Here is a 19623-nt window from a genome sequence, read left to right on the forward strand (position 1 = left end):
AAGTTGCCTGCAGCGCCGGGAATGCACGTGTAGTAACAGAAAAAATGAGCCAGCAAGTGCAGACTCTCTACCACTAGTATTTGCTACTTGCCGAGATACCAGAAGGTTTGGCCATCACGTGCCTCGGTAGCGCAGTAGGCAGCGCGTAAGTCTCATAATCTTAAGGTCGTGAGTTCGATCCTCACCCGGGGCATTTAATTTACTTCCGTTCACAGCTAAATTGACGGCTCTGGGGTTGCGAAGGAGCAAAACAGCTTGTAGTTTGTTATCCATAAGGCTTCAACAACTCAGCGTGAAAATGCTTACTTCCCGTTACTACTACTTGCAGTTCTTTTGTGAAATTTTCAAGAAAAAATGTACTAGTAATAAAACTGAATTTCGTATGATATAACATGTAAAGTCACACAGTGTATGACCTGCTATATAATGACAGGCTGCAGGTCTTTACTTGCGAAATAAGTAAATAAATATTACTACTCACAGCTTTGCTTTTCCTCCTACCCCTGTAACAACGAGGCCAAAAGCAACGGACTGTGACTTTTGCCATGCGCGCCTCGGCATGGGAGAGCGAAAAGATGCTCGCAAACAGGGAAAGTGCGACACGGAAAGCCAGTGGAGGGGGTGTAAACCCCAAAAATAAGCGTGCGCGTCCGGTGTGGTCTAGTGGCTAGGATACCTGGCTTTCACCCAGGAGGCCCGGGTTCGATTCCCGGTACCGGAATGTAATTTTTTCGGAACAAATCACGACAAGTTTGGACCCTGCGAAATGCTGTTTCACGTCCTCCTCGCGTTATAGCTACTGGTTCATAAGCGTGAGCTGAAAACAGTCGAGAGAAACGGGCACGCAATGAAATTACTACGAGCAGCGGAATAAAGGGAGAAGAGACCCTGGTCCACTGTTGGACTGCTACCATAGAAATGTTACCTGTAAATACGCAGAGCCACTCCCTCTAAGCGCTGGAAGACAGAGTGCACCGAGGCCCGTTAGCTCAGTTGGTTAGAGCGTCGTGCTAATAACGCGAAGGTCGTGGGTTCGATCCCCCCACGGGCCACTTCGATTTTACTACTTCAAAAAGGCAACGCCGATTTCCCCGGGCAAGTATGGTGACAAAGAAATCGTCACATTGTGTGGGAGCTGATAGGGGACCCGAAAGCGACTTGTCGGGACGCGCTAAAACACTTCACAGGTCACAGCACGCTGAACACACAGTTTGTCGTCCGATCACCGCTACTGCGCGACGCTGGGCGTTGTCAGTGCTTGGGCGGGTGACCGCCTGCGAACACAGGGCGCTGCCGACAGTTTCAATTCGTATTTCTCTTTTCTCGTCGGTTTCGGAGCTGCAGCGCTATTCGGTCTAGGGCACTGGCGCCACGTTTTGCCTCTCGGTATGCCAAGTCGCGCCGTGCGGCCACAGTGAAATGAAGGAGCGTGTTGTAAAATTTTCAACAAAGAAAAAAAGAAATGTGCTAGTAATAAAACTGAATTTGTCTGACAGAACATGTAAAATCACACAATGCACGATAACAGGCAGCAGGTCTTTACTTGAGGCATAAGTAATGTTGTGCCCGCCTCGCCATACCTCTCTCAGTCGTTTCGCGTGCTTGTCCTTCTGATATAGGCCGATTGGAGAGCGTCAGCTCTCGCGTCAGCCGAGCAAAGTCGAGACAAGTCGAGACTCAAGCGGAATCGACGCACACAATATAGGGTGGCCTGCAGCCAGTAAGAGGAGGAAAGAAACATTAATTTAATGACGCGTGGCAAAAGTACTCATACGCAGAAGTAAAACGCAGGCTGCGGTGGCCGGGAATCGAACCCGGATCAACTGCTTGGAAGGCAACTATGCTGACCATTACACCACCACCGCACGGTTTTCTTCCGCGCACGCCGCGCTGTGTCTGCTTCCCGCCTGTCGGCGGCGGCTGAAGGTGGTCGCAGCAGCAGGCGCATTACGGGGTAGGCGAGCGCATCCAGACAGCGTCTCTACGCACATTTCGCGTCCTTTGGCAAGAGTCGTCGCGTGCGTGCGCCGCAACACTACTTAGACGATCGCGTTCGGGCGTCATTTTTAAGCAGTGCAGCGCAGGATTCAGCGTTTGTAGCATTCTCTCGAGAGGATGCCACGGCGCTGGACGGCAGTCCCACTTTCCCTTCAGACGTCTGCCGCGGAGAGCACAAGGAAGCTGCAAACCAGCTGAGCATCGGTGGTTCAGTGGTAGAATGCTCGCCTGCCACGCGGGCGGCCCGGGTTCGATTCCCGGCCGATGCATCATTTTGTTTTTTCCCCGATAGTGGAGCTGCGTGTCCTTCGCACTCGAAGTGCGTGGGCCACGAGAATGAACCGCGGGATTCCGTGTGGAAACAACCAAACACGCAGCGCGCACGTCTTCTCGTTTGGACTCCTGCGTGCTATTGTGCATACTGGCGTCGGCCTATCATCGCAAGTTGCCTGCAGCGCCGGGAATGCACGTGTAGTAACAGAAAAAATGAGCCAGCAAGTGCAGACTCTCTACCACTAGTATTTGCTACTTGCCGAGATACCAGAAGGTTTGGCCATCACGTGCCTCGGTAGCGCAGTAGGCAGCGCGTAAGTCTCATAATCTTAAGGTCGTGAGTTCGATCCTCACCCGGGGCATTTAATTTACTTCCGTTCACAGCTAAATTGACGGCTCTGGGGTTGCGAAGGAGCAAAACAGCTTGTAGTTTGTTATCCATAAGGCTTCAACAACTCAGCGTGAAAATGCTTACTTCCCGTTACTACTACTTGCAGTTCTTTTGTGAAATTTTCAAGAAAAAATGTACTAGTAATAAAACTGAATTTCGTATGATATAACATGTAAAGTCACACAGTGTATGACCTGCTATATAATGACAGGCTGCAGGTCTTTACTTGCGAAATAAGTAAATAAATATTACTACTCACAGCTTTGCTTTTCCTCCTACCCCTGTAACAACGAGGCCAAAAGCAACGGACTGTGACTTTTGCCATGCGCGCCTCGGCATGGGAGAGCGAAAAGATGCTCGCAAACAGGGAAAGTGCGACACGGAAAGCCAGTGGAGGGGGTGTAAACCCCAAAAATAAGCGTGCGCGTCCGGTGTGGTCTAGTGGCTAGGATACCTGGCTTTCACCCAGGAGGCCCGGGTTCGATTCCCGGTACCGGAATGTAATTTTTTCGGAACAAATCACGACAAGTTTGGACCCTGCGAAATGCTGTTTCACGTCCTCCTCGCGTTATAGCTACTGGTTCATAAGCGTGAGCTGAAAACAGTCGAGAGAAACGGGCACGCAATGAAATTACTACGAGCAGCGGAATAAAGGGAGAAGAGACCCTGGTCCACTGTTGGACTGCTACCATAGAAATGTTACCTGTAAATACGCAGAGCCACTCCCTCTAAGCGCTGGAAGACAGAGTGCACCGAGGCCCGTTAGCTCAGTTGGTTAGAGCGTCGTGCTAATAACGCGAAGGTCGTGGGTTCGATCCCCCCACGGGCCACTTCGATTTTACTACTTCAAAAAGGGAACGCCGATTTCCCCGGGCAAGTATGGTGACAAAGAAATCGTCACATTGTGTGGGAGCTGATAGGGGACCCGAAAGCGACTTGTCGGGACGCGCTAAAACACTTCACAGGTCACAGCACGCTGAACACACAGTTTGTCGTCCGATCACCGCTACTGCGCGACGCTGGGCGTTGTCAGTGCTTGGGCGGGTGACCGCCTGCGAACACAGGGCGCTGCCGACAGTTTCAATTCGTATTTCTCTTTTCTCGTCGGTTTCGGAGCTGCAGCGCTATTCGGTCTAGGGCACTGGCGCCACGTTTTGCCTCTCGGTATGCCAAGTCTCGCCGTGCGGCCACAGTGAAATGAAGGAGCGTGTTGTAAAATTTTCAACAAAGAAAAAAAGAAATGTGCTAGTAATAAAACTGAATTTGTCTGACAGAACATGTAAAATCACACAATGCACGATAACAGGCAGCAGGTCTTTACTTGAGGCATAAGTAATGTTGTGCCCGCCTCGCCATACCTCTCTCAGTCGTTTCGCGTGCTTGTCCTTCTGATATAGGCCGATTGGAGAGCGTCAGCTCTCGCGTCAGCCGAGCAAAGTCGAGACAAGTCGAGACTCAAGCGGAATCGACGCACACAATATAGGGTGGCCTGCAGCCAGTAAGAGGAGGAAAGAAACATTAATTTAATGACGCGTGGCAAAAGTACTCATACGCAGAAGTAAAACGCAGGCTGCGGTGGCCGGGAATCGAACCCGGATCAACTGCTTGGAAGGCAACTATGCTGACCATTACACCACCACCGCACGGTTTTCTTCCGCGCACGCCGCGCTGTGTCTGCTTCCCGCCTGTCGGCGGCGGCTGAAGGTGGTCGCAGCAGCAGGCGCATTACGGGGTAGGCGAGCGCATCCAGACAGCGTCTCTACGCACATTTCGCGTCCTTTGGCAAGAGTCGTCGCGTGCGTGCGCCGCAACACTACTTAGACGATCGCGTTCGGGCGTCATTTTTAAGCAGTGCAGCGCAGGATTCAGCGTTTGTAGCATTCTCTCGAGAGGATGCCACGGCGCTGGACGGCAGTCCCACTTTCCCTTCAGACGTCTGCCGCGGAGAGCACAAGGAAGCTGCAAACCAGCTGAGCATCGGTGGTTCAGTGGTAGAATGCTCGCCTGCCACGCGGGCGGCCCGGGTTCGATTCCCGGCCGATGCATCATTTTGTTTTTTCCCCGATAGTGGAGCTGCGTGTCCTTCGCACTCGAAGTGCGTGGGCCACGAGAATGAACCGCGGGATTCCGTGTGGAAACAACCAAACACGCAGCGCGCACGTCTTCTCGTTTGGACTCCTGCGTGCTATTGTGCATACTGGCGTCGGCCTATCATCGCAAGTTGCCTGCAGCGCCGGGAATGCACGTGTAGTAACAGAAAAAATGAGCCAGCAAGTGCAGACTCTCTACCACTAGTATTTGCTACTTGCCGAGATACCAGAAGGTTTGGCCATCACGTGCCTCGGTAGCGCAGTAGGCAGCGCGTAAGTCTCATAATCTTAAGGTCGTGAGTTCGATCCTCACCCGGGGCATTTAATTTACTTCCGTTCACAGCTAAATTGACGGCTCTGGGGTTGCGAAGGAGCAAAACAGCTTGTAGTTTGTTATCCATAAGGCTTCAACAACTCAGCGTGAAAATGCTTACTTCCCGTTACTACTACTTGCAGTTCTTTTGTGAAATTTTCAAGAAAAAATGTACTAGTAATAAAACTGAATTTCGTATGATATAACATGTAAAGTCACACAGTGTATGACCTGCTATATAATGACAGGCTGCAGGTCTTTACTTGCGAAATAAGTAAATAAATATTACTACTCACAGCTTTGCTTTTCCTCCTACCCCTGTAACAACGAGGCCAAAAGCAACGGACTGTGACTTTTGCCATGCGCGCCTCGGCATGGGAGAGCGAAAAGATGCTCGCAAACAGGGAAAGTGCGACACGGAAAGCCAGTGGAGGGGGTGTAAACCCCAAAAATAAGCGTGCGCGTCCGGTGTGGTCTAGTGGCTAGGATACCTGGCTTTCACCCAGGAGGCCCGGGTTCGATTCCCGGTACCGGAATGTAATTTTTTCGGAACAAATCACGACAAGTTTGGACCCTGCGAAATGCTGTTTCACGTCCTCCTCGCGTTATAGCTACTGGTTCATAAGCGTGAGCTGAAAACAGTCGAGAGAAACGGGCACGCAATGAAATTACTACGAGCAGCGGAATAAAGGGAGAAGAGACCCTGGTCCACTGTTGGACTGCTACCATAGAAATGTTACCTGTAAATACGCAGAGCCACTCCCTCTAAGCGCTGGAAGACAGAGTGCACCGAGGCCCGTTAGCTCAGTTGGTTAGAGCGTCGTGCTAATAACGCGAAGGTCGTGGGTTCGATCCCCCCACGGGCCACTTCGATTTTACTACTTCAAAAAGGCAACGCCGATTTCCCCGGGCAAGTATGGTGACAAAGAAATCGTCACATTGTGTGGGAGCTGATAGGGGACCCGAAAGCGACTTGTCGGGACGCGCTAAAACACTTCACAGGTCACAGCACGCTGAACACACAGTTTGTCGTCCGATCACCGCTACTGCGCGACGCTGGGCGTTGTCAGTGCTTGGGCGGGTGACCGCCTGCGAACACAGGGCGCTGCCGACAGTTTCAATTCGTATTTCTCTTTTCTCGTCGGTTTCGGAGCTGCAGCGCTATTCGGTCTAGGGCACTGGCGCCACGTTTTGCCTCTCGGTATGCCAAGTCGCGCCGTGCGGCCACAGTGAAATGAAGGAGCGTGTTGTAAAATTTTCAACAAAGAAAAAAAGAAATGTGCTAGTAATAAAACTGAATTTGTCTGACAGAACATGTAAAATCACACAATGCACGATAACAGGCAGCAGGTCTTTACTTGAGGCATAAGTAATGTTGTGCCCGCCTCGCCATACCTCTCTCAGTCGTTTCGCGTGCTTGTCCTTCTGATATAGGCCGATTGGAGAGCGTCAGCTCTCGCGTCAGCCGAGCAAAGTCGAGACAAGTCGAGACTCAAGCGGAATCGACGCACACAATATAGGGTGGCCTGCAGCCAGTAAGAGGAGGAAAGAAACATTAATTTAATGACGCGTGGCAAAAGTACTCATACGCAGAAGTAAAACGCAGGCTGCGGTGGCCGGGAATCGAACCCGGATCAACTGCTTGGAAGGCAACTATGCTGACCATTACACCACCACCGCACGGTTTTCTTCCGCGCACGCCGCGCTGTGTCTGCTTCCCGCCTGTCGGCGGCGGCTGAAGGTGGTCGCAGCAGCAGGCGCATTACGGGGTAGGCGAGCGCATCCAGACAGCGTCTCTACGCACATTTCGCGTCCTTTGGCAAGAGTCGTCGCGTGCGTGCGCCGCAACACTACTTAGACGATCGCGTTCGGGCGTCATTTTTAAGCAGTGCAGCGCAGGATTCAGCGTTTGTAGCATTCTCTCGAGAGGATGCCACGGCGCTGGACGGCAGTCCCACTTTCCCTTCAGACGTCTGCCGCGGAGAGCACAAGGAAGCTGCAAACTAGCTGAGCATCGGTGGTTCAGTGGTAGAATGCTCGCCTGCCACGCGGGCGGCCCGGGTTCGATTCCCGGCCGATGCATCATTTTGTTTTTTCCCCGATAGTGGAGCTGCGTGTCCTTCGCACTCGAAGTGCGTGGGCCACGAGAATGAACCGCGGGATTCCGTGTGGAAACAACCAAACACGCAGCGCGCACGTCTTCTCGTTTGGACTCCTGCGTGCTATTGTGCATACTGGCGTCGGCCTATCATCGCAAGTTGCCTGCAGCGCCGGGAATGCACGTGTAGTAACAGAAAAAATGAGCCAGCAAGTGCAGACTCTCTACCACTAGTATTTGCTACTTGCCGAGATACCAGAAGGTTTGGCCATCACGTGCCTCGGTAGCGCAGTAGGCAGCGCGTAAGTCTCATAATCTTAAGGTCGTGAGTTCGATCCTCACTCGGGGCATTTAATTTACTTCCGTTCACAGCTAAATTGACGGCTCTGGGGTTGCGAAGGAGCAAAACAGCTTGTAGTTTGTTATCCATAAGGCTTCAACAACTCAGCGTGAAAATGCTTACTTCCCGTTATTACTACTTGCAGTTCTTTTGTGAAATTTTCAAGAAAAAATGTACTAGTAATAAAACTGAATTTCGTATGATATAACATGTAAAGTCACACAGTGTATGACCTGCTATATAATGACAGGCTGCAGGTCTTTACTTGCGAAATAAGTAAATAAATATTACTACTCACAGCTTTGCTTTTCCTCCTACCCCTGTAACAACGAGGCCAAAAGCAACGGACTGTGACTTTTGCCATGCGCGCCTCGGCATGGGAGAGCGAAAAGATGCTCGCAAACAGGGAAAGTGCGACACGGAAAGCCAGTGGAGGGGGTGTAAACCCCAAAAATAAGCGTGCGCGTCCGGTGTGGTCTAGTGGCTAGGATACCTGGCTTTCACCCAGGAGGCCCGGGTTCGATTCCCGGTACCGGAATGTAATTTTTTCGGAACAAATCACGACAAGTTTGGACCCTGCGAAATGCTGTTTCACGTCCTCCTCGCGTTATAGCTACTGGTTCATAAGCGTGAGCTGAAAACAGTCGAGAGAAACGGGCACGCAATGAAATTACTACGAGCAGCGGAATAAAGGGAGAAGAGACCCTGGTCCACTGTTGGACTGCTACCATAGAAATGTTACCTGTAAATACGCAGAGCCACTCCCTCTAAGCGCTGGAAGACAGAGTGCACCGAGGCCCGTTAGCTCAGTTGGTTAGAGCGTCGTGCTAATAACGCGAAGGTCGTGGGTTCGATCCCCCCACGGGCCACTTCGATTTTACTACTTCAAAAAGGCAACGCCGATTTCCCCGGGCAAGTATGGTGACAAAGAAATCGTCACATTGTGTGGGAGCTGATAGGGGACCCGAAAGCGACTTGTCGGGACGCGCTAAAACACTTCACAGGTCACAGCACGCTGAACACACAGTTTGTCGTCCGATCACCGCTACTGCGCGACGCTGGGCGTTGTCAGTGCTTGGGCGGGTGACCGCCTGCGAACACAGGGCGCTGCCGACAGTTTCAATTCGTATTTCTCTTTTCTCGTCGGTTTCGGAGCTGCAGCGCTATTCGGTCTAGGGCACTGGCGCCACGTTTTGCCTCTCGGTATGCCAAGTCTCGCCGTGCGGCCACAGTGAAATGAAGGAGCGTGTTGTAAAATTTTCAACAAAGAAAAAAAGAAATGTGCTAGTAATAAAACTGAATTTGTCTGACAGAACATGTAAAATCACACAATGCACGATAACAGGCAGCAGGTCTTTACTTGAGGCATAAGTAATGTTGTGCCCGCCTCGCCATACCTCTCTCAGTCGTTTCGCGTGCTTGTCCTTCTGATATAGGCCGATTGGAGAGCGTCAGCTCTCGCGTCAGCCGAGCAAAGTCGAGACAAGTCGAGACTCAAGCGGAATCGACGCACACAATATAGGGTGGCCTGCAGCCAGTAAGAGGAGGAAAGAAACATTAATTTAATGACGCGTGGCAAAAGTACTCATACGCAGAAGTAAAACGCAGGCTGCGGTGGCCGGGAATCGAACCCGGATCAACTGCTTGGAAGGCAACTATGCTGACCATTACACCACCACCGCACGGTTTTCTTCCGCGCACGCCGCGCTGTGTCTGCTTCCCGCCTGTCGGCGGCGGCTGAAGGTGGTCGCAGCAGCAGGCGCATTACGGGGTAGGCGAGCGCATCCAGACAGCGTCTCTACGCACATTTCGCGTCCTTTGGCAAGAGTCGTCGCGTGCGTGCGCCGCAACACTACTTAGACGATCGCGTTCGGGCGTCATTTTTAAGCAGTGCAGCGCAGGATTCAGCGTTTGTAGCATTCTCTCGAGAGGATGCCACGGCGCTGGACGGCAGTCCCACTTTCCCTTCAGACGTCTGCCGCGGAGAGCACAAGGAAGCTGCAAACTAGCTGAGCATCGGTGGTTCAGTGGTAGAATGCTCGCCTGCCACGCGGGCGGCCCGGGTTCGATTCCCGGCCGATGCATCATTTTGTTTTTTCCCCGATAGTGGAGCTGCGTGTCCTTCGCACTCGAAGTGCGTGGGCCACGAGAATGAACCGCGGGATTCCGTGTGGAAACAACCAAACACGCAGCGCGCACGTCTTCTCGTTTGGACTCCTGCGTGCTATTGTGCATACTGGCGTCGGCCTATCATCGCAAGTTGCCTGCAGCGCCGGGAATGCACGTGTAGTAACAGAAAAAATGAGCCAGCAAGTGCAGACTCTCTACCACTAGTATTTGCTACTTGCCGAGATACCAGAAGGTTTGGCCATCACGTGCCTCGGTAGCGCAGTAGGCAGCGCGTAAGTCTCATAATCTTAAGGTCGTGAGTTCGATCCTCACCCGGGGCATTTAATTTACTTCCGTTCACAGCTAAATTGACGGCTCTGGGGTTGCGAAGGAGCAAAACAGCTTGTAGTTTGTTATCCATAAGGCTTCAACAACTCAGCGTGAAAATGCTTACTTCCCGTTACTACTACTTGCAGTTCTTTTGTGAAATTTTCAAGAAAAAATGTACTAGTAATAAAACTGAATTTCGTATGATATAACATGTAAAGTCACACAGTGTATGACCTGCTATATAATGACAGGCTGCAGGTCTTTACTTGCGAAATAAGTAAATAAATATTACTACTCACAGCTTTGCTTTTCCTCCTACCCCTGTAACAACGAGGCCAAAAGCAACGGACTGTGACTTTTGCCATGCGCGCCTCGGCATGGGAGAGCGAAAAGATGCTCGCAAACAGGGAAAGTGCGACACGGAAAGCCAGTGGAGGGGGTGTAAACCCCAAAAATAAGCGTGCGCGTCCGGTGTGGTCTAGTGGCTAGGATACCTGGCTTTCACCCAGGAGGCCCGGGTTCGATTCCCGGTACCGGAATGTAATTTTTTCGGAACAAATCACGACAAGTTTGGACCCTGCGAAATGCTGTTTCACGTCCTCCTCGCGTTATAGCTACTGGTTCATAAGCGTGAGCTGAAAACAGTCGAGAGAAACGGGCACGCAATGAAATTACTACGAGCAGCGGAATAAAGGGAGAAGAGACCCTGGTCCACTGTTGGACTGCTACCATAGAAATGTTACCTGTAAATACGCAGAGCCACTCCCTCTAAGCGCTGGAAGACAGAGTGCACCGAGGCCCGTTAGCTCAGTTGGTTAGAGCGTCGTGCTAATAACGCGAAGGTCGTGGGTTCGATCCCCCCACGGGCCACTTCGATTTTACTACTTCAAAAAGGCAACGCCGATTTCCCCGGGCAAGTATGGTGACAAAGAAATCGTCACATTGTGTGGGAGCTGATAGGGGACCCGAAAGCGACTTGTCGGGACGCGCTAAAACACTTCACAGGTCACAGCACGCTGAACACACAGTTTGTCGTCCGATCACCGCTACTGCGCGACGCTGGGCGTTGTCAGTGCTTGGGCGGGTGACCGCCTGCGAACACAGGGCGCTGCCGACAGTTTCAATTCGTATTTCTCTTTTCTCGTCGGTTTCGGAGCTGCAGCGCTATTCGGTCTAGGGCACTGGCGCCACGTTTTGCCTCTCGGTATGCCAAGTCGCGCCGTGCGGCCACAGTGAAATGAAGGAGCGTGTTGTAAAATTTTCAACAAAGAAAAAAAGAAATGTGCTAGTAATAAAACTGAATTTGTCTGACAGAACATGTAAAATCACACAATGCACGATAACAGGCAGCAGGTCTTTACTTGAGGCATAAGTAATGTTGTGCCCGCCTCGCCATACCTCTCTCAGTCGTTTCGCGTGCTTGTCCTTCTGATATAGGCCGATTGGAGAGCGTCAGCTCTCGCGTCAGCCGAGCAAAGTCGAGACAAGTCGAGACTCAAGCGGAATCGACGCACACAATATAGGGTGGCCTGCAGCCAGTAAGAGGAGGAAAGAAACATTAATTTAATGACGCGTGGCAAAAGTACTCATACGCAGAAGTAAAACGCAGGCTGCGGTGGCCGGGAATCGAACCCGGATCAACTGCTTGGAAGGCAACTATGCTGACCATTACACCACCACCGCACGGTTTTCTTCCGCGCACGCCGCGCTGTGTCTGCTTCCCGCCTGTCGGCGGCGGCTGAAGGTGGTCGCAGCAGCAGGCGCATTACGGGGTAGGCGAGCGCATCCAGACAGCGTCTCTACGCACATTTCGCGTCCTTTGGCAAGAGTCGTCGCGTGCGTGCGCCGCAACACTACTTAGACGATCGCGTTCGGGCGTCATTTTTAAGCAGTGCAGCGCAGGATTCAGCGTTTGTAGCATTCTCTCGAGAGGATGCCACGGCGCTGGACGGCAGTCCCACTTTCCCTTCAGACGTCTGCCGCGGAGAGCACAAGGAAGCTGCAAACCAGCTGAGCATCGGTGGTTCAGTGGTAGAATGCTCGCCTGCCACGCGGGCGGCCCGGGTTCGATTCCCGGCCGATGCATCATTTTGTTTTTTCCCCGATAGTGGAGCTGCGTGTCCTTCGCACTCGAAGTGCGTGGGCCACGAGAATGAACCGCGGGATTCCGTGTGGAAACAACCAAACACGCAGCGCGCACGTCTTCTCGTTTGGACTCCTGCGTGCTATTGTGCATACTGGCGTCGGCCTATCATCGCAAGTTGCCTGCAGCGCCGGGAATGCACGTGTAGTAACAGAAAAAATGAGCCAGCAAGTGCAGACTCTCTACCACTAGTATTTGCTACTTGCCGAGATACCAGAAGGTTTGGCCATCACGTGCCTCGGTAGCGCAGTAGGCAGCGCGTAAGTCTCATAATCTTAAGGTCGTGAGTTCGATCCTCACCCGGGGCATTTAATTTACTTCCGTTCACAGCTAAATTGACGGCTCTGGGGTTGCGAAGGAGCAAAACAGCTTGTAGTTTGTTATCCATAAGGCTTCAACAACTCAGCGTGAAAATGCTTACTTCCCGTTACTACTACTTGCAGTTCTTTTGTGAAATTTTCAAGAAAAAATGTACTAGTAATAAAACTGAATTTCGTATGATATAACATGTAAAGTCACACAGTGTATGACCTGCTATATAATGACAGGCTGCAGGTCTTTACTTGCGAAATAAGTAAATAAATATTACTACTCACAGCTTTGCTTTTCCTCCTACCCCTGTAACAACGAGGCCAAAAGCAACGGACTGTGACTTTTGCCATGCGCGCCTCGGCATGGGAGAGCGAAAAGATGCTCGCAAACAGGGAAAGTGCGACACGGAAAGCCAGTGGAGGGGGTGTAAACCCCAAAAATAAGCGTGCGCGTCCGGTGTGGTCTAGTGGCTAGGATACCTGGCTTTCACCCAGGAGGCCCGGGTTCGATTCCCGGTACCGGAATGTAATTTTTTCGGAACAAATCACGACAAGTTTGGACCCTGCGAAATGCTGTTTCACGTCCTCCTCGCGTTATAGCTACTGGTTCATAAGCGTGAGCTGAAAACAGTCGAGAGAAACGGGCACGCAATGAAATTACTACGAGCAGCGGAATAAAGGGAGAAGAGACCCTGGTCCACTGTTGGACTGCTACCATAGAAATGTTACCTGTAAATACGCAGAGCCACTCCCTCTAAGTGCTGGAAGACAGAGTGCACCGAGGCCCGTTAGCTCAGTTGGTTAGAGCGTCGTGCTAATAACGCGAAGGTCGTGGGTTCGATCCCCCCACGGGCCACTTCGATTTTACTACTTCAAAAAGGCAACGCCGATTTCCCCGGGCAAGTATGGTGACAAAGAAATCGTCACATTGTGTGGGAGCTGATAGGGGACCCGAAAGCGACTTGTCGGGACGCGCTAAAACACTTCACAGGTCACAGCACGCTGAACACACAGTTTGTCGTCCGATCACCGCTACTGCGCGACGCTGGGCGTTGTCAGTGCTTGGGCGGGTGACCGCCTGCGAACACAGGGCGCTGCCGACAGTTTCAATTCGTATTTCTCTTTTCTCGTCGGTTTCGGAGCTGCAGCGCTATTCGGTCTAGGGCACTGGCGCCACGTTTTGCCTCTCGGTATGCCAAGTCGCGCCGTGCGGCCACAGTGAAATGAAGGAGCGTGTTGTAAAATTTTCAACAAAGAAAAAAAGAAATGTGCTAGTAATAAAACTGAATTTGTCTGACAGAACATGTAAAATCACACAATGCACGATAACAGGCAGCAGGTCTTTACTTGAGGCATAAGTAATGTTGTGCCCGCCTCGCCATACCTCTCTCAGTCGTTTCGCGTGCTTGTCCTTCTGATATAGGCCGATTGGAGAGCGTCAGCTCTCGCGTCAGCCGAGCAAAGTCGAGACAAGTCGAGACTCAAGCGGAATCGACGCACACAATATAGGGTGGCCTGCAGCCAGTAAGAGGAGGAAAGAAACATTAATTTAATGACGCGTGGCAAAAGTACTCATACGCAGAAGTAAAACGCAGGCTGCGGTGGCCGGGAATCGAACCCGGATCAACTGCTTGGAAGGCAACTATGCTGACCATTACACCACCACCGCACGGTTTTCTTCCGCGCACGCCGCGCTGTGTCTGCTTCCCGCCTGTCGGCGGCGGCTGAAGGTGGTCGCAGCAGCAGGCGCATTACGGGGTAGGCGAGCGCATCCAGACAGCGTCTCTACGCACATTTCGCGTCCTTTGGCAAGAGTCGTCGCGTGCGTGCGCCGCAACACTACTTAGACGATCGCGTTCGGGCGTCATTTTTAAGCAGTGCAGCGCAGGATTCAGCGTTTGTAGCATTCTCTCGAGAGGATGCCACGGCGCTGGACGGCAGTCCCACTTTCCCTTCAGACGTCTGCCGCGGAGAGCACAAGGAAGCTGCAAACCAGCTGAGCATCGGTGGTTCAGTGGTAGAATGCTCGCCTGCCACGCGGGCGGCCCGGGTTCGATTCCCGGCCGATGCATCATTTTGTTTTTTCCCCGATAGTGGAGCTGCGTGTCCTTCGCACTCGAAGTGCGTGGGCCACGAGAATGAACCGCGGGATTCCGTGTGGAAACAACCAAACACGCAGCGCGCACGTCTTCTCGTTTGGACTCCTGCGTGCTATTGTGCATACTGGCGTCGGCCTATCATCGCAAGTTGCCTGCAGCGCCGGGAATGCACGTGTAGTAACAGAAAAAATGAGCCAGCAAGTGCAGACTCTCTACCACTAGTATTTGCTACTTGCCGAGATACCAGAAGGTTTGGCCATCACGTGCCTCGGTAGCGCAGTAGGCAGCGCGTAAGTCTCATAATCTTAAGGTCGTGAGTTCGATCCTCACCCGGGGCATTTAATTTACTTCCGTTCACAGCTAAATTGACGGCTCTGGGGTTGCGAAGGAGCAAAACAGCTTGTAGTTTGTTATCCATAAGGCTTCAACAACTCAGCGTGAAAATGCTTACTTCCCGTTACTACTACTTGCAGTTCTTTTGTGAAATTTTCAAGAAAAAATGTACTAGTAATAAAACTGAATTTCGTATGATATAACATGTAAAGTCACACAGTGTATGACCTGCTATATAATGACAGGCTGCAGGTCTTTACTTGCGAAATAAGTAAATAAATATTACTACTCACAGCTTTGCTTTTCCTCCTACCCCTGTAACAACGAGGCCAAAAGCAACGGACTGTGACTTTTGCCATGCGCGCCTCGGCATGGGAGAGCGAAAAGATGCTCGCAAACAGGGAAAGTGCGACACGGAAAGCCAGTGGAGGGGGTGTAAACCCCAAAAATAAGCGTGCGCGTCCGGTGTGGTCTAGTGGCTAGGATACCTGGCTTTCACCCAGGAGGCCCGGGTTCGATTCCCGGTACCGGAATGTAATTTTTTCGGAACAAATCACGACAAGTTTGGACCCTGCGAAATGCTGTTTCACGTCCTCCTCGCGTTATAGCTACTGGTTCATAAGCGTGAGCTGAAAACAGTCGAGAGAAACGGGCACGCAATGAAATTACTACGAGCAGCGGAATAAAGGGAGAAGAGACCCTGGTCCACTGTTGGACTGCTACCATAGAAATGTTACCTGTAAATACGCAGAGCCACTCCCTCTAAGCGCTGGAAGACAGAGTGCACCGAGGCCCGTTAGCTCAGTTGGTTAGAGCGTCGTGCTAATAACGCGAAGGTCGTGGGTTCGATCCCCCCACGGGCCACTTCGATTTTACTACTTCAAAAAGGCAACGCCGATTTCCCCGGGCAAGTATGGTGACAAAGAAATCGTCACATTGTGTGGGAGCTGATAGGGGACCCGAAAGCGACTTGTCGGGACGCGCTAAAACACTTCACAGGTCACAGCACGCTGAACACACAGTTTGTCGTCCAATCACCGCTACTGCGCGACGCTGGGCGTTGTCAGTGCTTGGGCGGGTGACCGCCTGCGAACACAGGGCGCTGCCGACAGTTTCAATTCGTATTTCTCTTTTCTCGTCGGTTTCGGAGCTGCAGCGCTATTCGGTCTAGGGCACTGGCGCCACGTTTTGCCTCTCGGTATGCCAAGTCGCGCCGTGCGGCCACAGTGAAATGAAGGAGCGTGTTGTAAAATTTTCAACAAAGAAAAAAAGAAATGTGCTAGTAATAAAACTGAATTTGTCTGACAGAACATGTAAAATCACACAATGCACGATAACAGGCAGCAGGTCTTTACTTGAGGCATAAGTAATGTTGTGCCCGCCTCGCCATACCTCTCTCAGTCGTTTCGCGTGCTTGTCCTTCTGATATAGGCCGATTGGAGAGCGTCAGCTCTCGCGTCAGCCGAGCAAAGTCGAGACAAGTCGAGACTCAAGCGGAATCGACGCACACAATATAGGGTGGCCTGCAGCCAGTAAGAGGAGGAAAGAAACATTAATTTAATGACGCGTGGCAAAAGTACTCATACGCAGAAGTAAAACGCAGGCTGCGGTGGCCGGGAATCGAACCCGGATCAACTGCTTGGAAGGCAACTATGCTGACCATTACACCACCACCGCACGGTTTTCTTCCGCGCACGCCGCGCTGTGTCTGCTTCCCGCCTGTCGGCGGCGGCTGAAGGTGGTCGCAGCAGCAGGCGCATTACGGGGTAGGCGAGCGCATCCAGACAGCGTCTCTACGCACATTTCGCGTCCTTTGGCAAGAGTCGTCGCGTGCGTGCGCCGCAACACTACTTAGACGATCGCGTTCGGGCGTCATTTTTAAGCAGTGCAGCGCAGGATTCAGCGTTTGTAGCATTCTCTCGAGAGGATGCCACGGCGCTGGACGGCAGTCCCACTTTCCCTTCAGACGTCTGCCGCGGAGAGCACAAGGAAGCTGCAAACTAGCTGAGCATCGGTGGTTCAGTGGTAGAATGCTCGCCTGCCACGCGGGCGGCCCGGGTTCGATTCCCGGCCGATGCATCATTTTGTTTTTTCCCCGATAGTGGAGCTGCGTGTCCTTCGCACTCGAAGTGCGTGGGCCACGAGAATGAACCGCGGGATTCCGTGTGGAAACAACCAAACACGCAGCGCGCACGTCTTCTCGTTTGGACTCCTGCGTGCTATTGTGCATACTGGCGTCGGCCTATCATCGCAAGTTGCCTGCAGCGCCGGGAATGCACGTGTAGTAACAGAAAAAATGAGCCAGCAAGTGCAGACTCTCTACCACTAGTATTTGCTACTTGCCGAGATACCAGAAGGTTTGGCCATCACGTGCCTCGGTAGCGCAGTAGGCAGCGCGTAAGTCTCATAATCTTAAGGTCGTGAGTTCGATCCTCACTCGGGGCATTTAATTTACTTCCGTTCACAGCTAAATTGACGGCTCTGGGGTTGCGAAGGAGCAAAACAGCTTGTAGTTTGTTATCCATAAGGCTTCAACAACTCAGCGTGAAAATGCTTACTTCCCGTTATTACTACTTGCAGTTCTTTTGTGAAATTTTCAAGAAAAAATGTACTAGTAATAAAACTGAATTTCGTATGATATAACATGTAAAGTCACACAGTGTATGACCTGCTATATAATGACAGGCTGCAGGTCTTTACTTGCGAAATAAGTAAATAAATATTACTACTCACAGCTTTGCTTTTCCTCCTACCCCTGTAACAACGAGGCCAAAAGCAACGGACTGTGACTTTTGCCATGCGCGCCTCGGCATGGGAGAGCGAAAAGATGCTCGCAAACAGGGAAAGTGCGACACGGAAAGCCAGTGGAGGGGGTGTAAACCCCAAAAATAAGCGTGCGCGTCCGGTGTGGTCTAGTGGCTAGGATACCTGGCTTTCACCCAGGAGGCCCGGGTTCGATTCCCGGTACCGGAATGTAATTTTTTCGGAACAAATCACGACAAGTTTGGACCCTGCGAAATGCTGTTTCACGTCCTCCTCGCGTTATAGCTACTGGTTCATAAGCGTGAGCTGAAAACAGTCGAGAGAAACGGGCACGCAATGAAATTACTACGAGCAGCGGAATAAAGGGAGAAGAGACCCTGGTCCACTGTTGGACTGCTACCATAGAAATGTTACCTGTAAATACGCAGAGCCACTCCCTCTAAGCGCTGGAAGACAGAGTGCACCGAGGCCCGTTAGCTCAGTTGGTTAGAGCGTCGTGCTAATAACGCGAAGGTCGTGGGTTCGATCCCCCCACGGGCCACTTCGATTTTACTACTTCAAAAAGGCAACGCCGATTTCCCCGGGCAAGTATGGTGACAAAGAAATCGTCACATTGTGTGGGAGCTGATAGGGGACCCGAAAGCGACTTGTCGGGACGCGCTAAAACACTTCACAGGTCACAGCACGCTGAACACACAGTTTGTCGTCCGATCACCGCTACTGCGCGACGCTGGGCGTTGTCAGTGCTTGGGCGGGTGACCGCCTGCGAACACAGGGCGCTGCCGACAGTTTCAATTCGTATTTCTCTTTTCTCGTCGGTTTCGGAGCTGCAGCGCTATTCGGTCTAGGGCACTGGCGCCACGTTTTGCCTCTCGGTATGCCAAGTCGCGCCGTGCGGCCACAGTGAAATGAAGGAGCGTGTTGTAAAATTTTCAACAAAGAAAAAAAGAAATGTGCTAGTAATAAAACTGAATTTGTCTGACAGAACATGTAAAATCACACAATGCACGATAACAGGCAGCAGGTCTTTACTTGAGGCATAAGTAATGTTGTGCCCGCCTCGCCATACCTCTCTCAGTCGTTTCGCGTGCTTGTCCTTCTGATATAGGCCGATTGGAGAGCGTCAGCTCTCGCGTCAGCCGAGCAAAGTCGAGACAAGTCGAGACTCAAGCGGAATCGACGCACACAATATAGGGTGGCCTGCAGCCAGTAAGAGGAGGAAAGAAACATTAATTTAATGACGCGTGGCAAAAGTACTCATACGCAGAAGTAAAACGCAGGCTGCGGTGGCCGGGAATCGAACCCGGATCAACTGCTTGGAAGGCAACTATGCTGACCATTACACCACCACCGCACGGTTTTCTTCCGCGCACGCCGCGCTGTGTCTGCTTCCCGCCTGTCGGCGGCGGCTGAAGGTGGTCGCAGCAGCAGGCGCATTACGGGGTAGGCGAGCGCATCCAGACAGCGTCTCTACGCACATTTCGCGTCCTTTGGCAAGAGTCGTCGCGTGCGTGCGCCGCAACACTACTTAGACGATCGCGTTCGGGCGTCATTTTTAAGCAGTGCAGCGCAGGATTCAGCGTTTGTAGCATTCTCTCGAGAGGATGCCACGGCGCTGGACGGCAGTCCCACTTTCCCTTCAGACGTCTGCCGCGGAGAGCACAAGGAAGCTGCAAACTAGCTGAGCATCGGTGGTTCAGTGGTAGAATGCTCGCCTGCCACGCGGGCGGCCCGGGTTCGATTCCCGGCCGATGCATCATTTTGTTTTTTCCCCGATAGTGGAGCTGCGTGTCCTTCGCACTCGAAGTGCGTGGGCCACGAGAATGAACCGCGGGATTCCGTGTGGAAACAACCAAACACGCAGCGCGCACGTCTTCTCGTTTGGACTCCTGCGTGCTATTGTGCATACTGGCGTCGGCCTATCATCGCAAGTTGCCTGCAGCGCCGGGAATGCACGTGTAGTAACAGAAAAAATGAGCCAGCAAGTGCAGACTCTCTACCACTAGTATTTGCTACTTGCCGAGATACCAGA

At 52.0% G+C, this 19623-nt stretch overlaps 40 non-coding genes across 40 annotated transcripts; 32 read left to right on the forward strand and 8 right to left on the reverse strand.

The window, feature by feature from the left end:
* Positions 1 to 120: 120 nt before the first annotated feature.
* On the forward strand, positions 121 to 193 carry Trnam-cau (transfer RNA methionine (anticodon CAU)). The gene has a single exon. It is a non-coding gene; the product is annotated as a tRNA-Met (tRNA).
* A 456-nt stretch (positions 194 to 649) lies between these two features.
* On the forward strand, positions 650 to 721 carry Trnae-uuc (transfer RNA glutamic acid (anticodon UUC)). Its single transcript has one exon. It is a non-coding gene; the product is annotated as a tRNA-Glu (tRNA).
* A 257-nt stretch (positions 722 to 978) lies between these two features.
* Trnai-aau (transfer RNA isoleucine (anticodon AAU)) lies at positions 979 to 1052 on the forward strand. The gene has a single exon. It is a non-coding gene; the product is annotated as a tRNA-Ile (tRNA).
* A 741-nt stretch (positions 1053 to 1793) lies between these two features.
* Positions 1794 to 1865, reverse strand: Trnag-ucc (transfer RNA glycine (anticodon UCC)). Its single transcript has one exon. It is a non-coding gene; the product is annotated as a tRNA-Gly (tRNA).
* Positions 1866 to 2196: 331 nt separating this feature from the next.
* On the forward strand, positions 2197 to 2267 carry Trnag-gcc (transfer RNA glycine (anticodon GCC)). The gene has a single exon. It is a non-coding gene; the product is annotated as a tRNA-Gly (tRNA).
* Positions 2268 to 2560: 293 nt separating this feature from the next.
* Trnam-cau (transfer RNA methionine (anticodon CAU)) lies at positions 2561 to 2633 on the forward strand. Its single transcript has one exon. It is a non-coding gene; the product is annotated as a tRNA-Met (tRNA).
* Positions 2634 to 3089: 456 nt separating this feature from the next.
* On the forward strand, positions 3090 to 3161 carry Trnae-uuc (transfer RNA glutamic acid (anticodon UUC)). The gene has a single exon. It is a non-coding gene; the product is annotated as a tRNA-Glu (tRNA).
* A 257-nt stretch (positions 3162 to 3418) lies between these two features.
* On the forward strand, positions 3419 to 3492 carry Trnai-aau (transfer RNA isoleucine (anticodon AAU)). The gene has a single exon. It is a non-coding gene; the product is annotated as a tRNA-Ile (tRNA).
* Positions 3493 to 4233: 741 nt separating this feature from the next.
* Trnag-ucc (transfer RNA glycine (anticodon UCC)) lies at positions 4234 to 4305 on the reverse strand. The gene has a single exon. It is a non-coding gene; the product is annotated as a tRNA-Gly (tRNA).
* A 331-nt stretch (positions 4306 to 4636) lies between these two features.
* Positions 4637 to 4707, forward strand: Trnag-gcc (transfer RNA glycine (anticodon GCC)). The gene has a single exon. It is a non-coding gene; the product is annotated as a tRNA-Gly (tRNA).
* A 293-nt stretch (positions 4708 to 5000) lies between these two features.
* On the forward strand, positions 5001 to 5073 carry Trnam-cau (transfer RNA methionine (anticodon CAU)). Its single transcript has one exon. It is a non-coding gene; the product is annotated as a tRNA-Met (tRNA).
* Positions 5074 to 5529: 456 nt separating this feature from the next.
* On the forward strand, positions 5530 to 5601 carry Trnae-uuc (transfer RNA glutamic acid (anticodon UUC)). The gene has a single exon. It is a non-coding gene; the product is annotated as a tRNA-Glu (tRNA).
* Positions 5602 to 5858: 257 nt separating this feature from the next.
* Trnai-aau (transfer RNA isoleucine (anticodon AAU)) lies at positions 5859 to 5932 on the forward strand. Its single transcript has one exon. It is a non-coding gene; the product is annotated as a tRNA-Ile (tRNA).
* A 741-nt stretch (positions 5933 to 6673) lies between these two features.
* Trnag-ucc (transfer RNA glycine (anticodon UCC)) lies at positions 6674 to 6745 on the reverse strand. The gene has a single exon. It is a non-coding gene; the product is annotated as a tRNA-Gly (tRNA).
* Positions 6746 to 7076: 331 nt separating this feature from the next.
* Trnag-gcc (transfer RNA glycine (anticodon GCC)) lies at positions 7077 to 7147 on the forward strand. Its single transcript has one exon. It is a non-coding gene; the product is annotated as a tRNA-Gly (tRNA).
* A 293-nt stretch (positions 7148 to 7440) lies between these two features.
* On the forward strand, positions 7441 to 7513 carry Trnam-cau (transfer RNA methionine (anticodon CAU)). Its single transcript has one exon. It is a non-coding gene; the product is annotated as a tRNA-Met (tRNA).
* A 456-nt stretch (positions 7514 to 7969) lies between these two features.
* Trnae-uuc (transfer RNA glutamic acid (anticodon UUC)) lies at positions 7970 to 8041 on the forward strand. The gene has a single exon. It is a non-coding gene; the product is annotated as a tRNA-Glu (tRNA).
* Positions 8042 to 8298: 257 nt separating this feature from the next.
* Trnai-aau (transfer RNA isoleucine (anticodon AAU)) lies at positions 8299 to 8372 on the forward strand. Its single transcript has one exon. It is a non-coding gene; the product is annotated as a tRNA-Ile (tRNA).
* A 741-nt stretch (positions 8373 to 9113) lies between these two features.
* On the reverse strand, positions 9114 to 9185 carry Trnag-ucc (transfer RNA glycine (anticodon UCC)). The gene has a single exon. It is a non-coding gene; the product is annotated as a tRNA-Gly (tRNA).
* Positions 9186 to 9516: 331 nt separating this feature from the next.
* On the forward strand, positions 9517 to 9587 carry Trnag-gcc (transfer RNA glycine (anticodon GCC)). Its single transcript has one exon. It is a non-coding gene; the product is annotated as a tRNA-Gly (tRNA).
* A 293-nt stretch (positions 9588 to 9880) lies between these two features.
* Positions 9881 to 9953, forward strand: Trnam-cau (transfer RNA methionine (anticodon CAU)). Its single transcript has one exon. It is a non-coding gene; the product is annotated as a tRNA-Met (tRNA).
* A 456-nt stretch (positions 9954 to 10409) lies between these two features.
* Positions 10410 to 10481, forward strand: Trnae-uuc (transfer RNA glutamic acid (anticodon UUC)). The gene has a single exon. It is a non-coding gene; the product is annotated as a tRNA-Glu (tRNA).
* Positions 10482 to 10738: 257 nt separating this feature from the next.
* On the forward strand, positions 10739 to 10812 carry Trnai-aau (transfer RNA isoleucine (anticodon AAU)). Its single transcript has one exon. It is a non-coding gene; the product is annotated as a tRNA-Ile (tRNA).
* Positions 10813 to 11553: 741 nt separating this feature from the next.
* Trnag-ucc (transfer RNA glycine (anticodon UCC)) lies at positions 11554 to 11625 on the reverse strand. Its single transcript has one exon. It is a non-coding gene; the product is annotated as a tRNA-Gly (tRNA).
* Positions 11626 to 11956: 331 nt separating this feature from the next.
* On the forward strand, positions 11957 to 12027 carry Trnag-gcc (transfer RNA glycine (anticodon GCC)). Its single transcript has one exon. It is a non-coding gene; the product is annotated as a tRNA-Gly (tRNA).
* A 293-nt stretch (positions 12028 to 12320) lies between these two features.
* On the forward strand, positions 12321 to 12393 carry Trnam-cau (transfer RNA methionine (anticodon CAU)). The gene has a single exon. It is a non-coding gene; the product is annotated as a tRNA-Met (tRNA).
* A 456-nt stretch (positions 12394 to 12849) lies between these two features.
* Trnae-uuc (transfer RNA glutamic acid (anticodon UUC)) lies at positions 12850 to 12921 on the forward strand. The gene has a single exon. It is a non-coding gene; the product is annotated as a tRNA-Glu (tRNA).
* A 257-nt stretch (positions 12922 to 13178) lies between these two features.
* Trnai-aau (transfer RNA isoleucine (anticodon AAU)) lies at positions 13179 to 13252 on the forward strand. Its single transcript has one exon. It is a non-coding gene; the product is annotated as a tRNA-Ile (tRNA).
* Positions 13253 to 13993: 741 nt separating this feature from the next.
* On the reverse strand, positions 13994 to 14065 carry Trnag-ucc (transfer RNA glycine (anticodon UCC)). The gene has a single exon. It is a non-coding gene; the product is annotated as a tRNA-Gly (tRNA).
* Positions 14066 to 14396: 331 nt separating this feature from the next.
* Positions 14397 to 14467, forward strand: Trnag-gcc (transfer RNA glycine (anticodon GCC)). Its single transcript has one exon. It is a non-coding gene; the product is annotated as a tRNA-Gly (tRNA).
* Positions 14468 to 14760: 293 nt separating this feature from the next.
* Positions 14761 to 14833, forward strand: Trnam-cau (transfer RNA methionine (anticodon CAU)). The gene has a single exon. It is a non-coding gene; the product is annotated as a tRNA-Met (tRNA).
* Positions 14834 to 15289: 456 nt separating this feature from the next.
* On the forward strand, positions 15290 to 15361 carry Trnae-uuc (transfer RNA glutamic acid (anticodon UUC)). Its single transcript has one exon. It is a non-coding gene; the product is annotated as a tRNA-Glu (tRNA).
* A 257-nt stretch (positions 15362 to 15618) lies between these two features.
* Trnai-aau (transfer RNA isoleucine (anticodon AAU)) lies at positions 15619 to 15692 on the forward strand. Its single transcript has one exon. It is a non-coding gene; the product is annotated as a tRNA-Ile (tRNA).
* A 741-nt stretch (positions 15693 to 16433) lies between these two features.
* On the reverse strand, positions 16434 to 16505 carry Trnag-ucc (transfer RNA glycine (anticodon UCC)). Its single transcript has one exon. It is a non-coding gene; the product is annotated as a tRNA-Gly (tRNA).
* Positions 16506 to 16836: 331 nt separating this feature from the next.
* Positions 16837 to 16907, forward strand: Trnag-gcc (transfer RNA glycine (anticodon GCC)). Its single transcript has one exon. It is a non-coding gene; the product is annotated as a tRNA-Gly (tRNA).
* Positions 16908 to 17200: 293 nt separating this feature from the next.
* On the forward strand, positions 17201 to 17273 carry Trnam-cau (transfer RNA methionine (anticodon CAU)). The gene has a single exon. It is a non-coding gene; the product is annotated as a tRNA-Met (tRNA).
* Positions 17274 to 17729: 456 nt separating this feature from the next.
* On the forward strand, positions 17730 to 17801 carry Trnae-uuc (transfer RNA glutamic acid (anticodon UUC)). Its single transcript has one exon. It is a non-coding gene; the product is annotated as a tRNA-Glu (tRNA).
* A 257-nt stretch (positions 17802 to 18058) lies between these two features.
* On the forward strand, positions 18059 to 18132 carry Trnai-aau (transfer RNA isoleucine (anticodon AAU)). Its single transcript has one exon. It is a non-coding gene; the product is annotated as a tRNA-Ile (tRNA).
* A 741-nt stretch (positions 18133 to 18873) lies between these two features.
* Trnag-ucc (transfer RNA glycine (anticodon UCC)) lies at positions 18874 to 18945 on the reverse strand. Its single transcript has one exon. It is a non-coding gene; the product is annotated as a tRNA-Gly (tRNA).
* A 331-nt stretch (positions 18946 to 19276) lies between these two features.
* Trnag-gcc (transfer RNA glycine (anticodon GCC)) lies at positions 19277 to 19347 on the forward strand. Its single transcript has one exon. It is a non-coding gene; the product is annotated as a tRNA-Gly (tRNA).
* The last annotated feature ends 276 nt before the right edge of the window (positions 19348 to 19623 follow it).

This window comes from Schistocerca gregaria, unplaced genomic scaffold (assembly GCF_023897955.1).
Source record: "Schistocerca gregaria isolate iqSchGreg1 unplaced genomic scaffold, iqSchGreg1.2 ptg000885l, whole genome shotgun sequence".
Taxonomy (NCBI): Eukaryota; Metazoa; Arthropoda; class Insecta; order Orthoptera; family Acrididae; genus Schistocerca; species Schistocerca gregaria.